We start from the raw sequence: 18963 nt of genomic DNA, 5'->3' as shown, positions 1-18963 counted from the left end.
TAGAAAATGAAGGCAGAATAGTTTCTGATCCTGAGTCAAAAATATGAACATTTGTGTTTGGCTTTTATAGACAAACTGTAAACTAAGCCCAAAGAAGCAAAATGAAACAGTTAATATTGATGTTGGACCTCTGAGATGACTCCTACTCTTTGATATTTTGTTCATTTGATTATTAATAAAAAATAATATTATAAGTTATTTAAATGCGATTGTATTTATCCCAATCACAATTTGTAAAAGAATTAGGAATCAAAGTGCCTTGCAAGTACTAGCATTCCAGGTTTAGACTTTTTCTAAGGCACAGGTTTGATGGATACATTAACGATAAATTGAAAGAGACAAAGGAATGGGTCAATTGGTTCAATTAGAATAATCTGCTTAGTAAGTTTTCACAGTAACCTCAAGTAAAAGTTCTACTCGGGTCACATTTTTGCACAGGCAGCAAATCCTTTTGTCCTTTAAATACCATCTGTTAAAGTCTGAATAACACAAAAACAAGAACTAGAACTCCATTGTCAGCAAAGAACTATACATTTTGGTTCCGTTTTTATTACTTCAAAAGAAGAAATTCCTCCAAGAGAATAAAAATACAAGAGGAAGCTCTCCAGGTAGAAATCCCAGATGATACTGGTGCTGAATAGATACGGAGCTTATCCAAGTTGGCACAAATTCCAGCAAAAAAAAGTTTCCAATATTTCAACCTTGAAAAAACTTTCCAGACAGCATACTCATCTATACTTCATTTGGCTAACCATCAACAATTAATATTGCCTACTTTACCCAGTGTCAGCTAATAATTATCTACAGAGCTAATGCTTCACCACAGTATCATTGCATCTAACCTAAATCTTAAGACAAATGCTCTGAAACAGCAGGAATTCTGTCATGGGTATGCCTTTCCTCATGTGACATTTACTATCAAAAGAAAACGTGAAATAATTGTTTACAGTTTAGAGATGTCTTCCCACATGCAAAAATTCAATGAGATGTTCATAGCAGGCATATTAAAACACTGGGAAAAAGTATTTAGTATTAAATTAATCTTTTAAGACAAGAAATACTACTGAAAATTATGATCAATCCTTCTGGCAGAAATATTTGTGTGTTGGATGGTAGAAACTGACACACTGAATCTATCTGTAGGCCAAGTCACCACAGAAATCTAAGATACCTTTTTTATTTCAAAAACTATATTCACCAGATTATTTTTCTAATGATCAAGAAGAAAGACCCAACTGTGAATGCTTCAAAAGAGTACCAAGCAAGAAATCACCAGGAGACTGTTAATAATATAACATGCTGTACCCTTAAAATCTGAGTCCCACCATTTCTTTCAAATGTGTTTATAAGAAAAAAACATAAGTCAGGCTGCTTTGGTAAATAATTCTTGTTGTAGTAGTTGTCTTTCCCTTTCCTGTTTTTATTTTTCATCTTAAAATACTCACAAGGACATCTACTATTCCTTTAATTGACACCAGATGGCACTGAAAAAGATGAACCAGGACAAATAGTAATACCTCAATACATCCTGCTTTGAAGCCAATCTGCAAGCTTAGTACATAACTGAACTTGCGAACTGTAACGCACCATATTCAAATTTATTATGTACACATCAGCTACAAACAATTCTGACAAAGCAGGATGGAGAATTAAATTCAAAGCTACATTTCTGAAAACTTAGCCTTACCTCCATTAATATACTGTAAGAATAGGGAAATAAAATGATTTTTGTTATTATAACCATTATTTTTTATCACAGAAAGGTTCTATGAAAGGCCAGTATAGATCGTGTATGTAGTTAATTGCTAGCAAATTAAAAATATAGAACATAATCTGTGCTCAAGTTAGAGAAAGCACCTGAGAAAGCTGCCTTGCTTCAGAATAGTTAAAAGCAGTTTTCAGACACAGTGGAAACTGTAAAAGCGCTTACAGGATGTATAGGAATAATTAGCTGTGGCATCTTTAAGACTTTGACCAAATTATTTTTGTCACCAATTCTGGTCTTAAAGCTAGAAACTATGGGAAGCATTCAAAAACACTTCATATTGCTGATGGAATACAGTAGCATCTTTCTGACTGTATTATTCTTCAAATTCTGGTGCATTGCAAAGTGCTGCATCAGGTCTGAAAGATAATATAAGCTGAATGGCACAGTTGAGCAACTAAACAACAGGAATGGCACTAAATGGTAACAATTTCTTTCTTAAGGATCACTCAAAGGAATCATCATTATCCCTCTTATTGTCAAAGTTAAGCCTTTACTAATGTTTTCATTAAAATGTTGATATATCATTTGTTACTGGACCTTTTTTTCTTACTTTACATAGGCACAAATACTAGTTAATCCTTAATACATTCAGGAATCTGCTTTAAAAAAGGAATTGTGTTACTCTCCATTTGGAATGCCCAGCTTGTGAAATACAACTAAAATAAGACTGTTACCAATGACCATAGATCAGTAATAATTTAAAAGTATGCATCTTAACAACCTTGTCATGTCTCATGAATTCAGTAGCTGCTCTCAAGGTAATTTTTATATATTCAGCAGAAAACTAATTCTCTTCCTGTGAAACAGGCAGTTCACATTTTTTATTTAACCATTCTACTACATAGACAACATAACTGCAAGAGAAACAGGATTGAATACACAAAGCGGATTCTGTTGCAGGTTTAGAAGGTAAATTTGCCCATTAGGAAGTATTATCCTCTCAAAGCTTGTATGGCTTTACTACTCCACAAATAATCAGAATTAGAAGCACAAGGATATATCATCTGAACTTTGACTACAGCGTCCTAAAGATCGCTGTAGGCATGGACTGACCAAGTCATTTCAGAAATGTAAGAAATATTCCTTCCTTGGTATATGGCTTTTAAGAGGCTAAAATTGCCTACAAGATGTATTTATGGCACACATTCTTGTGATTGCCTAAAGTATGTTTTAAACATTAGTCAAAAATGATTAACAGATTTTATGAGCTATATGCAAATTTGTTTAGCCATGAACTAAATGACTGAAAACAATTTGCAAATAGAAATATTTAGTTCAAGCTGGTGGTAAACAGGATAGACTTAACCCCTGATAAAACTGAAGAGAAAAAGAACAGGAAAAAGAACATTATTCTACCTAACCTCGGAATATTTAATTGTAATTAGGAGCAGCTAAAATAACAACCAGAGAGAAGAGATAACAATAAAACATTCCACTGGCTGAATGATGAAGTGTGTGAGCAACATCACTAAACTTTATCTCTGTTAGGTCTATTAACACTGGATCAGACTACTATTCCCTACAGCTCTCCAAAAATAAAAAAAAATGAAGTATCTCAAAGACATCTTCAAAGCTCTGTGATCATCCAAAAATTCTAGGGAAGAAAGGAGAACAGATGAGTTTAACTAACTTGAAAAGAAAATACCAGCAATAAAGAAAATAAAACAGTAATTCTATACATCCATTTCCTCATTGTAAGAAAATCTATGCCAGATGCTTGCTTTCTATAGATGATGTTTTTCTTAAAGGTTAAGATATTTCCATAATCAGACATATGTCCTTGAAGCAATTAAAAATAGAAAAAAATGTGTGATAACATTATAACATTATTAGCACTTCTCCTTTAAATGAGAAAAAATTCTAACTCTTTCTGTTCTACATCTGGTACCCATATACAACCAAGTACTTCAAACATGAGGCCACTGACATCTCTGGAATCTTCATATTGCAATCTTCACAACTACTAAAGAATGTGATTAACACTCCAAAATTTTATGCTATATTTTTCTTCTGGCAAGAACTTGATGCAACCTAATTTTCCCATCAGAGACTGTGAAAGATAACAAACTACACACTAAGGTATATACAACAATTTAAATACAGTCCATTACAATTCTCCTTGCTTCATCGTAGCTCACTTAAATAATGAAATTGAGCATAATGAACATCTAGTCATAGTGTAAAATACTGAAACATCAAATGAGAGACAGATTAACTTTCTGATAAAGAATATTAAATAGAACACAATAAATGACAAAACATGAAACTACTCTTTTAACATAAATGAAGGCAGAGCATTCTGGTACAATCATAACAGATGATTCTCTTGAAACAGATATTTACCTTATAGGAAAATAAAATAGAAGGTTTTATACAGAACTCAAATTCACAGGATTTACAAACTTCAATGAACTGATGAGCTTCAGCAATCTGATGGAAATTTTAGGATGAATATGTTTTAGAATGTCTTTATAAAACTTCCTAAAAAACCTGAAAAGACAATAACCAGAGATGCATCCTGAGTGCTGCCTTTCTATGAAGCCTTGAAGTATTCTTCCTTTAGAGCATATTCGAGGGATTGAATTTCCAGTGTAATATTCAGAAAAGAATAACCCCACTTATTAACTAGAAGCATTTTCTTCTACCCCATGTCAAAAACAGGACCTACTTCTAAAATGTAAAAAAATAATCTGATAACATTTCCATTGTCAGGCAGGAATAGCTGGGGGGATGTCCAAAGAAATGTGCACGTATTCCACTAATACATAAGAAAAAAATGAGGAACAAAGTGTATTTAATTATTAGGAAATCTGTGTGAATGTAAAGTATTTTAGTGGAAGAGCACTAATGTGTCACTTCTTTTATCCACTAGTAGCTTCAGCAGGGGATGTCAGATTGGCTAACAGCAGAAATGTAAACATTTTCTGTAAAGTCCTTCTATGGATGATAATTACATTCCTTCCTCTCTGCTGCAATGTGGAAAAACTTACTTCCTTAATTTGTTCCAGCACAGCAGGTAAAACAAAAAGTGCAAAAGTCCCTTTGAATCATGAGAAGGGTCCAAAGTCAGGAAGAATCAGCTCCACAGTCAACAAGAAATCTTGCTTGAAACTGTAGTATTTATGAAGTATATAATATAAATATAATATTTAGAAAGCCACACTTATCACACATTTGATGAAGGGTGCTTAAGTGATTGGCAGTAGGTAATAAAATATTTAATAAAATAATAACATTTCTAGTGCTTAGTTGTAAGCAACTGTTATAAATTCTTGATTAAAAAAAAAAAAAAGTCCATGCCAGCTGTAAATCTATTTGGAGACTTCACTGCCATCGGTAAATTCTCATGCAAGGTGTGTGTGGCAGATGGTAATCAGAAGGCCTTTTAACAAGTCAGCTAATCAGCCTGCTAGTTCCTTACGACTCCGAACAATACAGGTGGCACTCTAAAATCTGCTCTGGCAGTCTTTTCCCCATCAACAAAGCTACCTGCAAACGCTTCTCACCCAGTAAGATTCTTGTGAAACAAATCTGTTGAACTGGAAAAATAACCTTGTTTATTGGTCAGGAAATGGGAAAGGTTGGAGCTCAGTGACAAATCTGGAATCACACATTGGGCTTAAACATCTATTTTCATAAACAGACAGAAATAAGTACTGAGTTATGATATGCGACTGGTGAATAATGGAATAATAAGTGCAACCCTCCTACCTCATTTTGCTTATGGAACATTGGATTTAAATTCAGAGGTAAATCAAAATGTCTGAAGTGGCATTTAGCCTGTTTCCAACAGAAGTCAACAGTTGCCAGGAAATAGAACTTATCTCCTTAAACTGATTTCTTCAATTTGATTTCTTTAATTACAGAATTCTGGGGGCTAGAAGGGACCTCTAAAGATCATCAAGTCCAAACCCCCTGCCAAAGCAGCTCCCTAGACCAGGTTGCACAGGTAGGCATCCAGGAGCATCTTGAACATCTCCAGAGGAGACTCTGGGCAGCCTGTTCCAGTGCTCTGTCACCTGTACTATAAAGAATTTCCCACACACATTTGAATCCTTTGGAGTAATCAGCTGATAAAAGATCAAGAAAAGTGATGGCATTGACAAGCTCGCCACTAAGTAGGACAGATACCAATTTATGTGCTTTTTTTCTTTTTTTAAGTCATAGATTATACTGTGCTACAGTGAAGATTGCGAGTCTCATTCTCTCATTTTAAAATATGCAAAGAGCACAAAATAAATAGAGGGGGCAGGGAGACATTGATTGCCAGATAGCACTTTCCTGGATTTTGAGATTACCAGGATGTGCCTGTACTACCTGATGGGAGACTGCAGGCAGAAAGAAGCCAGGAGAATGACAGTCTACAAACAGTAGGATTAAAGTGCTCTGTGCTGTTAGGACTATAAAATATTTGAATAATCCTTTCAAAGTTGTAATGGAGAAAGAAGTAATTAGATTTCTTAGAGAAGCAGTGTCTCTGGAAATTGTATCACTTTCCAAAACCTATTAGAGACAATGAACACAGGTTTATGGGAAGGTGAGTACTGGGAAAGGTTTATTTATTAAAACAAATAGAAAAGAAAAAACAAATTCATTTTATCTTGTTGCTGACTGCAACACTAAACTTCAGTGCTAAGATCAAGTAGTTAAATTTATACCATTGGAAAATATCATTCAACATTTTCCCCTTATTTCACCTACTCTGTTTCTCCCCTACCAGGCACATTATATGGTATTTAGATAAAAGTATGCAGGCAAACTAACTTCAGACATACTTGTATGTCAGATATACATGCTGAATTGCAACAAGTAACTTTTTGATAAAATCAAATGCTTCCACTCAGTATTTTATAATTAACAATGGCCTAATATGTATGAATGCTCTACAAGTGTTTGCATGTACAAAAGAAATGGACTGATATTAAAGCAAGAAGCCAGCTCTTCAGGTCTATTAATGTACAACATACACTGAGAAGCACGGGCTTGAACCAGGTTATTTCTATAATGGGTTGCATGTACCTGCAACACCATGCCTTCCATTGCCCAGGTCCCTGATCTGTGGCAGCAGCTCTCCAGGCAGACTCTGCACTTTATTTTCTGACCTGTTCACCAAGATGTGCTGCGATACAAAGACCTGCTCACTGCACAGGACAGGCATCGATTCAGCCCAGCAGAGAATACAATACTGCAGAGTACACCCCACAGGTTACATAGAACACCAGAAATTACTAGAGAAAATAAATTCCCTTTCTGCTGTGTAGCACCATTGCACATGCTGTCTTTATGCAGAATTGTGCTGAGTGAAAACAAATGTATGAAAATATATCTTCACATATAGACAAAAAAAAAAATCTGGGGAAGAAATAATGACTACAATTTCATCTAAAATAAACAAGCACTCCTAGTGTTTTATTTTTGCTTTGCACTTCACTATTTGTAGATTCCCATAATGTCATGGCCTATTGTCAAAATAAGTTAATAACAATAGCAATTTATTTCAGTAAACATTTGTAAAGCTCTAAAATGAAAAGTATGCCAAACTCCAGTTTTGTATCAAAATAATGTTGCAGAGAAGAGCTATATATGAGACTATGTTAACTTCTTGCATGTCAGAGAGTATAAATGACCACAAAAAGAATCAAATGCACAAATGAGAAAAGTCTATAAATATAATTTTACCATAGAATTCTAAAGTATACTCAAAAATGTTCAGTTTCAAATCTCACACTGATGCATTTTAGAGTCACAAGAACAACACAAAGATTAAGATGCTATTGCAAAAGGAAGAGATGACAGGACAGAAGGGATCAGATGATAAAATAGATCAGTCAGATAAAACATGACATGAAAAAATCAGTAAGATAGTAAAAATATAAAAAATTTAAGAAGTTATTTCATCATTTCAAAATTAGCATAAGCATAAAGAAATTATCCCACAAAAAGTATCAGGCTATAAAAACTTCAAGATTTTTTTCTTTTACTAGATGTTTCAGCTGGCATACAGTGCATGCATCTAAATGCATTGGAGGGTAGTCTGGTTTCTGCAGGAAAATGAAGAAGAAAATATCTTGAATACACTGTTTAGCTTGACATATTTTTCTCAGAAAAGAAAGTTAAAGATTTTCTTCAGGCAGAACTGAAGGAAGTGGTTTTGGTGCTGCAGCTGCATACACTCACTTGGGGAACAGAACAGCTTTTTGGAAAAGAAGTTAAATAAACTTCGAGGGAGTCTTGCCACAATGAAAAACAAACATACCCTTTAGATCAATACAGCACTATCTCCTGTGCTTAGATGACTACTTCTGCATTGCGATCTGTTTCAGAACTCTAAATAAGCTCAACAACAACAAAATTAGAATAGAAATATGATTGTGATTTTAGATTTACATTCTTACAAATATTTCCTCAGTGAAAACTTTTCACTCACCAGGGTAATGAGATGGCTATTAGAAATGCCTTTTCATTATATATATAATACCTCTTTAAGTACATTAAATATTACCAGTGCCTAATTCCTCAGGGATGACTTTGATGGGTCCTTTGAACTGGGACAAAATTTTTGCCTTAAACTTAAGTGAAGAGAATGAAAATTAAGTTGCATAGAACTAGCTTTAAAATTATGGAAACAAACTGAACATAATGAAACCCATGCTAACAGTCATACTTACGTAATGTTAAATTAAGTAGCTCGAAAGATTTTTACCCTGAACAAATCTGAGCAACAGAGTTTTGAATATGATAGTTTACACAGTAAAATAAATTACCATTGTTCTACTGCATTGAAACTCTAGATGTAATAAAAAAGTTGCTAATTAACCCATTTATCACAAATACCAAACAGACCAATGTTTTTTGTAATTATCAAGACAATTCAATTTTTGCTTTAGTGTGCAGGATTGCTTGCCCAACACAATTGAAGATCATCAAAATTACTTACAATACACTGTCTACTAAAGCATGACAAAATTAGTCTGCTACAACAAATTAATTGAACTTAATAAAGCTTTAAAACGATTTTTGTTTATTACTATTCATTTGAGGTTAATGATGTAGTTCTTTTTTGCTAGCAGGAATAATTCATATTTTGTTGTTTTGTTGTTTGTTGTTGTTCTTTTTTATTTATTTATTTATTTATTTTAAGAAAATTAGATTTTCAGTTTGTTAAGATAAACTAATAACTTTCCCTAATGGGTAATAAATGAATTATTCTTCAAAACCAGTACTTAAAACATTATTAGTGTTCTCCAGTAAAAACTGTCTGGCTACATACAGTTGTGAATACACAGTCAGCTTATATGCTGAATCACATATTATTAACAATGATTGATGATTTACTTCTCACCAAATATAATTAAAATTAATATTTGTAAATAAATCTGTTGTCTTCTTTTAAGAGAGAGCAATCTGACCATCATTTTGTGAATATAGCTTTATAAAGTTTCAAGCCAGACTACTTCATTGCAGTTGATTAGCCATATTAAAAATAGCAGATAAGTTAATTGCTTTAATAACAATGTCAATGCAATTAACATTCAGATATTCAAATGAAGTCACACCATGTTCATCCAAATGAATTAGTACTTATAAGATCTAATGAAATTGCTCCTCTCCTTTTGATTTTCTTATTGTAAACAAAAGATACTGTTTTACTACTTTGAAAATTTTTCTTTTTTTAATTTCCCACCAGTGGTCAGACAGTAACACTCTGATCTCTATAACTTAATTTCTATATTTATGTTCATACTTGTTGAAGAACCTATATTTTATTTTTTGAATGACTACAATAGTTGCAACCATTAAATAACTAAGCCTGAACCCACGTGGTAAACAGCAAGTCTACCATTTCAGAAAAAGAGCAGTTATTAGTATCTTCCTACCTCAAGATCTGTTAAAAAATACTTCAGCAAGGGATAAACGGATAAAATTAGATGGCTTCAATGACAACTTTTTTCAATGTCCAACAGGAACTGCTCACTGAGTATTTCAGTGATGTTCAGCTCCATGCTGTCTGAAGAGCAAGACTTCAGGCAGTCACTGAAACTTTTGATATAATTGTTTATACAGACTAGGAGTTGCTAGTTCCACATGACTTTTCCCAAGTTATCATGCATGTATTCCTCTACATCACAAACAGAAGCTGTGAGCAAAAAGATAACAATTATCTCCTCAACAATACTAGGCACATTAAAGGAGTGATTTGTGACCTGACACTTTGTGGAGAAAAATCCATGTGCCACCAATTCCACTGTTCAGGTCTGGGAAATGGTGGGAAAGCAGTTCATGTATAAGAATAATTTGACTTTGTTATTGTTTTAAACTGAGAAGCAAAGTTCATAAATGTTGGGCAAATAGAGAATTTGTAACTACTGCTTGGATGTGGCTTTTAGGTACAATATCCACCCTGTGTCACCTCACCAGCAGCACACTCTCTATGAAGCAATGTTAACAAAGAGGCAACTGGCATGCTAGCTTCATAATGAATCTGCTTCATGTTTCTCTATACATTTTCAAGAGACTTTATAATTTCCACTGTAACCCAAGTACAAGACTGAAACATCTAAAGGCATAAAGGTCCTTAATGTTATAAACTAACTGCTTATTCTTATCACGTTGACAGCTTTTCTTGAGCGCAATATGTCACTCCTTGGGTTTGGGTGGGATCAGCCCTCCTTGGTACACTCAAAAGGTCTGCATCTACAGAGAAATCCTTAACATCCTGACTGTCATGTTCATGTCAGAAAATATAAATCAATCTTCTTTTTAAAATATCAGAAAAGCAGCCTGACTCCACAGCTTTTAGGATTCGACATAAACCTGGCAATTTCAGTGAATATACTTCAACAAAAAAAATCTTCAGTGCAAATTACCAAAATTTTTGCAAAGTTTAAGAAAAAGTCTGTGCACAAGTGAGAGTTAGTGGCTCACACACAGCACAATCAGAAATAATTTAAATAAGCGGTTTCTTTCGTTACAGTGATGGTACCAATGAGATATAATACACCTACAAGCCAATGCTTATATTCTCAATCAATAATGAGCTCTTATTTTATTGCCTTTCATTAGATATAAGCAATCACCTGAGATATTACAAAGTAAGAAATTATTCAGGCTTAAACCCAAAACAACTTCAATTGCCTCTTTATTTCAGGCGTGTGAAGTGCTTAGTTATTTTTTCAGATTCTATTAAGATATTATTGCTTCTTTATTGTCAGTAAAACAGTACGCTTTCAAGTCTTTATAATAAGATGCCAAAGGGATATGTGTATGTAGAACAAGCTTTGGTGTTTCCCTGAGAGATTTGTCAGTTCTGCTGAGTTCAACAAAATTTATACATCTGTATATAGAAATGTATGTGCCGGTACATACAACACACCTTATTGTATTCATATTTCGTATTTATAAATATTCATTTGGGAAATTTCCATGCAAATGCCATTAGCAGTGGTCTGTCTTCTGCAAACAAGCTTTTAAAGTACAAATTATATTTGGAAAGTTATTACAGCTTCTGAAAGCAAAGTCATCTCAAGGACTCTTTACTTCTTAACGGTAAAACCACATTTAAGTGTCTAATTATACGGTTAAAAACACACTACTTAAAAATGTGGAGTTTATGTCTTTTGAAAGTGGAAAAAAAAACCCACTAAAACTCTACATTTCACCAAATTAAGAGATAATAGCAAGAAGGACAGATGATATGAATTTGACAGATGTAGGAGGTGGCAGATGTGCACTGAGCAGCTGGAGTTTCTAGCAGCTGAAGTGATTAGAGTGATTTTGTTTGTGTGGGCATAAGGTAGATGTAAGATTCCCTATTGTAAAGATACTCAGCTCCAGGTGAGGTACACATAATTCTGAGCTGTTAGTACTTTCAGTTTCAGTTCACATCAGAAAACTGAAGCATAAATGACTCTAGGCCATTTTCCTTGATACTGATCACGACATTCGAAAAAGCTTTTAACCATTCTTTATTTGTGCCATGTCAAATTTCATCACTTTGACCTGGCTCCATTTAGAAGCTCAGCGTTCTAGCTTAGGATTTCAACTGAAACCTGAAGCTTTCCTAGCTTTCTCTGGGGAGCTCTCAGAAACATTCCTGGTACAGCTGCTTTAAGGTTTGTTGGAGCAGCATTCAAAATCATTTTCCTACTCCACTTTTTTCCTGCTTGTACATTGCTTGCTTCTTCAAAATGCTGCAGGACAATGTCAAGAGTGTATCCAACCCCAAATGATTTATGCAATACTTCAGGGTCTTTCTGTTAAGAATACTCTAAGGAATAAGAAGGAATTTTATTTTCACTACTGAGAAATGCTATTAGGTACTGTAGAGGATCTTGCATCTTTGTAAGGACTTTGCATGTTCCACTCTTCTAGGACTGATTTTGTTACTGCTATTTCTATACATATAATCAGCAAAACAGTTCTAACACTTCCAAAAACATTTGTTAACTCCTTTTTTTTTTCCAAAATTCACGAATTGCAATCAACAATGGCTTCCGTTACCATCAGTTATTAGAAAAAGCCAAAATGTCTACTTGGTTACTCTTTTTTTATTAAAATGTGGAAATAAAAGTATTGTGGCTCTTTTGTCTAATTATTTAGTTGAATAACTGTTATTAATATAGCATAGTAATAGAATGTCTGCTTATCTACACATATGTTCCCATAACAAAATACTTTGTGATAAAAGACAAAATGTTACTAATTATGAACATCTGTCCAAACAAACTCTCAAAAAAAAAAGTGATGCAAAATTATCATTGCATACTGTGCCGAGGGCCAAAAAAAAAAAAAAGAACAAAAAAAGGGCTTAACAGGTTAGGAAGGCAGCACAACACACTGTTGTGCTTTAGTGATAATTCTTTTTGCTATAATTGCTTTTGAATACTTAAAAATGCTTGAATGGCTGTGGCAGTTCTGTCTTCCTCCTACTTCTGACTTTGACACCTAAATAGATATATATTTACAGGAAAAGGGATGCAAGTAGATTTCTATCATCCAAAAGTAAATATAAATTATATACAAACAATAAATGAAAAAGGTAAAACACAAAATACTTTTGCATAGTGTGCTGAAGTTTTCCAGAAGTTTTCATTATGCATAATAGAGACATGAGAGAACCTCATTAATCAGTGATTCACTCCAAAAATCCCTCCTCATTCCTAGGCAAAAGTTACAGAGCTACATTTATATGAACACCTCACTATTAACTATGAAATTAACCAGGATCACACCTGCCTCAAGCAAACTGCCCCATGGGTGGCCATGATGTTCACCAGCTAGCACACTCCCTTGCGAGCACTTCATACTTCACAGCATCCACATAATTGTCTTCTCACTCTCAGATATCTCTGACCATCACACCAGCAGCTGTTCTATGACTGATCCATAGGAGCTGTTAACATCCTATTTCAAACAAGTTAAACATTAGTTCAGAGAAGCAAACTGATTTTCCCTCTGGCTGAAGACAGACACAGTAAATAGAGAAGTCCATAACTCATTTACTGTGGAAAAGTTGCATTGCAAAGCTTGCATTTGGACTAACAAGGCATACTCAACTCCATATATATAGTTTTCTCTTCTCACCCCCCTAACCCCCAAGAGTTTAAGGCTAAGACTGTAATAACAGACCCCTGACCACAGCTTTTCTCAATCTATGCTCAAGCAATTTTCTTGAGAGCTCTTTTGGGCAGAGGCACACTCATGCCAAACTATGTGTGGACAGTGGGCAGGCTAGCCAGCCAGCCTCAAGCAATGCCTTGACTTCTTCAGCCTTGCAATGAAATTGCCTAATAGAACCTTTATGGTAAATATCATCCCTAAGTTTTTGAGGATCTTTTGGATAGCTTAGAACTTAAACCTCAGCCTCAAAGAAAGCTTTTGGAAAATAAATGCATAAACAGTATCCTGCAGCAAGTATCAAGATAAAATAATAATAATAATTATGCAACTCATCCTTCTCATCTAAAATCTGAGACAGGTTGTAATGTCCTTTACATAGTTTCATAGCCTCTTATGATTCAAAGTCTCAGATACTATATTACACCTATAAAAGTGCATAGCATAAAATTGCTTTATAAGGTCAAACACTGATTTGTGCCCTAACATGTCATAAAAAACTGTTATTGTACATACCAAATGGCTATTTTTCAAAAACGGCAAGAATGATAAAACATACAAGTTGTATTTTAGCCCCGCTCTCAATATGGCTTTGGTGCCTACTGTAAGCACTACTTGACTACGGTAACAAGAATGAATCATTACCAGAATAAACATAAGATCATACTGCTGCCATTAAACAAAAGCTCTGGGTGAGAAACAGCCCACTGTCAGGGCTTAGGATAGCTAACCTCACAAGTAAGAGAATATTTGCACTGTAAATGTTTATTCTGGAGTGGTCCATGGGAATCCATACATCTTCCTTAGAAACTAACCTTGCACAGAACTTACAGCTACACCAAGGCAGCAGCATCACTGTGTAAAACAAGAACAGGTGGCCATGAGTTATGTGGCTGACCCTACAGCAGAGATGCAGTACACAAGCTCCATGAAAATCTCAATGCTATGATCAGTAAGGTTATGAATACCAAAATCTGATCTAGACAGACCACTGCTTCTGTTTACCAACAGCTCGTACTGTGCCTCAGTGGTCTGAAAACTCTAAAGGTTTCTTTCTTTGAGATGAGCTTTGAGATATTATGGATGGGATTCTCTACGGTTGCGTGAATTTGTTCAATTGTTTGTAAGTTAGTTAACTATGATCTACCATAAAATGTGGATTCTTCCAGAATACAGTTTCCCATAACTTCTAGAAATTTAAAAATAGATTTCCCTTTATATTAAAATTGAAATAATTCAGCAATTTTTAAAATTCCAAGCTATTAATGTTTGTAATAAAATCAGAAAAGCTCATGCGCACAACAAAGAGAATAAAGGTTTCAGATTGCTTGTCTTATAGAGAGTCATCTATTTTAAAGAAATAAGAATTAAGCAACATTTTTAATAACATACTATCACCTCTGGTATGATTAAACTATTGTGTCTTTAGTTTTGTGGAAATGCAGTAAACTGAGGTGTAAGAGATCCACCACTCTAATGAGCTGTAAACATAACTGCAGAGAGTCAGTTTATTGCAGCTAATAACATTTTAAATGACACAGTTAAAGTAAAAATGCAAGGAGAAACATACTGATACACATATACTCTGTCACAAATAATTTTGCTGGATAGGTAGAACCATCAACAATTTTTTCAGTGGTATAGGAATTTAAAGAAAAATATGTTTCCTTGAGAAGTTGTGTTTTCCTTACCAAAGAAATCACTAGTCATAACACCTTGAAACATTTTTTTTTAATACAAAGAGTACATACAATTAATACTTTATTTGTGAAATTACTAAAACTCATCAGTCTATTGTATATTTGAGCCTACTGTAGATTAAGTGCCTGTATATATTTAAGCATTTTCTGAAACTGCAGCTATAAAAGAAAAGCATTACTGGCCTCTGTTTTGGTGAAATTTTTAAAGTCTTGGTCTAAATTTATCAGAGAAAGAAGTAGAAATATAGAAATGTGGCAATACTAATCATGGGGGAAATGCAAGTCTGGACAGAGTTCTATGTATAAGTTCTGGACCAGGATATTTCTACAACAAAGGGGTTTTGCATAGAGAGCAAAACATCTGGAGGGATACAGAATTTCAGTGTTCATGCTTAGAGGAATGTGTCAGGAAGCCTACAGTGGCAGTAATCACTCAAAAGTTTAGGAGATCAAAGAGTTAGGTAAGTAACTTCAAAACTGCGGTTTCATTCAGTTTGACCATGGATGTTCAGCCTGCACTCCACATATTAAAAGCCAATCACAGACTAACATAATTACCAAGAATAGAAAAATACTTTTAAATACCCTGAGATTGACAAGTTCTGTTTTGTTCCAAATTTTGCCATTCTTTAAATTGTTTGAAAGCAAGATATTTGTATTAATTTATTCACTGAGACATCCATGTGCAACTGACTTCTGAAACCATCACCAGAATGCTGAATAAAGCAGATGGCATTGTAGCTATTAAGAAAGTTAAGAAGTTATTAATACAAAGTTTAATTCCACTAGCAACTTCAAGGCTATGGTCCTCTCTATTAACTTTACTAAACTGTAATGTTATGGCAATTCTTCCAGTACTAACAACTATATACTGTCAGCCTGTGGCCTGTAAACAGTTCACGCTTAATTAATTCCTCACAATTTTTGTTTCCCTGAAGAACAGCTCTAAAGAATATCTCTATGAGATGTAAGTATTTTAATTCCAGATCTCATACAAAATTTTTGCAGATCAATTACACGGAAGAAAGAAAAGTTATCTTAAACATCATATTGTAACATGAAAAAATAGCTTTCTCAAGATTTAATGCAATAAGTGAAGATATTTCTAAAGAGAAAAACAACCCTTGAAATCCATCATATCCATTAAATGTTTGCAGCGCATAACCAATGAACAGTCACATTATGTACATTATATCTTGAAAATATGTTTGCAACACTGATCACAAAAAATCAGTATTACATCTTTCTGAACATTATTTTTAGGGTAATATGCAGAAAATGAACCCATTCTTCCCAGATTCTTCCCAAATCAGTCCAGAAAAAGACAAAAGCTGAAATCTTAGACAACTGAGGACAGACAGAGAAATTAAAGTGATTAATATACCCTTATTCTGGCTACTCCCACAACTCAAAGCAAGGACAAAACCCACCACTTCAACTGGTCTTTGTCTCAAGGTGTTATTGGAGACTTACCGTGTTTGAACTGTGGAGTGCTAAAGGTTTTCTCAACTTCACCACCTACCTACAAAATGCAGCTGACACTGGGACTGATAGACAGTATCACTATGTTACCTCCTGCTGTGTACTTTCCTAATGTGGAGAGAGTTAGATCTCCAAGAGCATTACTGCCATTCTTAAAATTTGCATAACAAAATACTCTTACTCAATGAGTACATTTTCTCTCCTGGTAGCTGCAGATGTCAAGAAAGACTGGAAAAGCTGATGGCAGAAAAATCAACATCAAAACACTACAAACTGAAAATGTATCTAAGTTCAGGAACCTTGAACATAACTGCAGACTGAAAGAAATTTTAAAGAAATGTTTATGTTTACATTCTGTGCTCCTTCCTTCTGTCCCATTTGCACAGAGCAACCACAAGAGATAGGATTCTAGCTAGACTAGCTTTAGTTTCAGCTTTTACAGCTGTTCTTGTGCTCTAGAATTTCATTTGTGCAAATAGAAAGGAAAATGAAAGACTTGGATCAGGAATGGTCAGACTTTCAACTCTGGCTGCCAACACAATCAAATTAACTATATGAAACGGGAGCAGTGATTTCCTTCTCTCACAGGAATGGATATTTGTTTCCTAGAACACTTTCAAACTGCAGCTGGGAAGAAAGGATGAAGGAAACAAGAAAGAAACAATTAAGAAACACAGACATAGAGTCCAAGCAGACACCAAGACAAGGCAACCTTGAACATAGCAGCTGTTTTGGAGAAAACAGACAGTAGGAAGATTTTGTGTAAAAACATTTCCTAGATTCTTAAATATCTTTTATGTGTTAATTAGATAATTGGTATTATTACCAATTATTAGACTTTAAAAGTGTTATTGAGATTACCAACAAAAATTCCACTCCAGAACATACACATACATACACACCTGTGCACGCACGTGCAGTCACCACTACCTCGAGTTAGAATTTGAGTAAATGAAGTGGATGATACAAATAAAAATTGCTGCAGTAGTCTATGAAAATACTTTCTACTGAGATCCATAGATCATCATTAGAAACTAACCTCACGCCAAACCTGCAGCTGCACCACGGCAATAACATCAGCATGTGAAACAAACACAGGTGAGCATAATTCATGTGGTTCCAGTTAAACACAAATCTATAAATTTATTATCAAGATAGTATTTGGAAAATTTTAAGAAGGCTCAAGGTTAATTATGTTGTACTTAACAAACGTCTTAATGTAATGAGCAGACGCCCTTTAAACATACTCCACGTTACATTATTGGTTTTCAGATTTTAAGGCATAATATTATTCGTAGATCTATTAATCTAAGAAGAACACCAGGGCTAATTATATGAAAAATATTAATTGCTGTGAAAAAAATGTTACTAAATTCAGCAGTTGATCTTTTTCACACTCCCAGCACATCTCAGAGTGGGCATCTCTTGAGAAGCAATTAGCTTTGTCAGGGCAGCTGAATTCAAACAAAATAAGATGTTGTTTCTTCCATATTAAGAAAGATAATTAATAAAGAAATTATAGCAAGTTGTCACAGAATACCGAATTATTGTAATGACGAACCATTTCTCCCAAAGCGCAGGGGAAGGTCTTCATAGCATTAAGGTGGCAGAAGACTTTCCTGTTCCTTAAAGTAAAAAGGAAACCAAATGGCAGTGCTGTTACTGATCGTCTTAAATGGAGTTTCGAGTACAACAATACAACAGTAATGCAAAATATACTTCTGACACCTATTTTTTTTTTTTTGCTCAGTAGATGAAAATGGGTTAAAACTAAAGCTTTTTATTTTACTTGGCATTTAATGAAGCTTTAATGATAATGACTACGATGACAACAAAATTTCTTGTACAATGAGGGACTGCCAAGCCTTGCATTGTAATCGTAAAATATCAACACAGTTTCTTGGCAGTGAATAGTGTCTTACCTCAGCAAACTTCTGAAATACTAAAAATATTTTTAATATATATATAGTAAGGCAATTTGAAAGCGTAAATGTGACAAGATTCCTTTCATCTGCCCAGACATTTCTTGTGTACCAATTACTGTGAAACTCAGCTGTCAAATACAAATTATCTCTGCTACTGTTGCCAAGTCCTTGTTAAAATCACAATAATTAAAGCTATTAAAATTCCAAGAAAACAGTTAAGAAATTCCTTAACAAATAAAAGCTACTCAATGGAAGTGATTGCCTGAATAGCAATAATTGTGCAAACTAATAGTAGAGTGTAAATTTGTTTACAATAACTTAAACAAATAATAACAATTACTTAACTGAGAGTTTCTTGATATCAGACCTCCATGCAACTTTAACAGTGAAACTTATTCACAGAAATCAGTTGTCTTCAACATCATACATAAATGAAAACAACTTGGTTTCTTACTGTTTTCAAGGCTACACC

This window comes from Cyrtonyx montezumae, unplaced genomic scaffold (genome assembly GCF_038088225.1).
Source record: "Cyrtonyx montezumae isolate F1298 unplaced genomic scaffold, pur_monq_1.0 scaffold_11, whole genome shotgun sequence".
Classification (NCBI taxonomy): Eukaryota; Metazoa; Chordata; class Aves; order Galliformes; family Odontophoridae; genus Cyrtonyx; species Cyrtonyx montezumae.
This window is presented reverse-complemented; position numbering follows the sequence as displayed.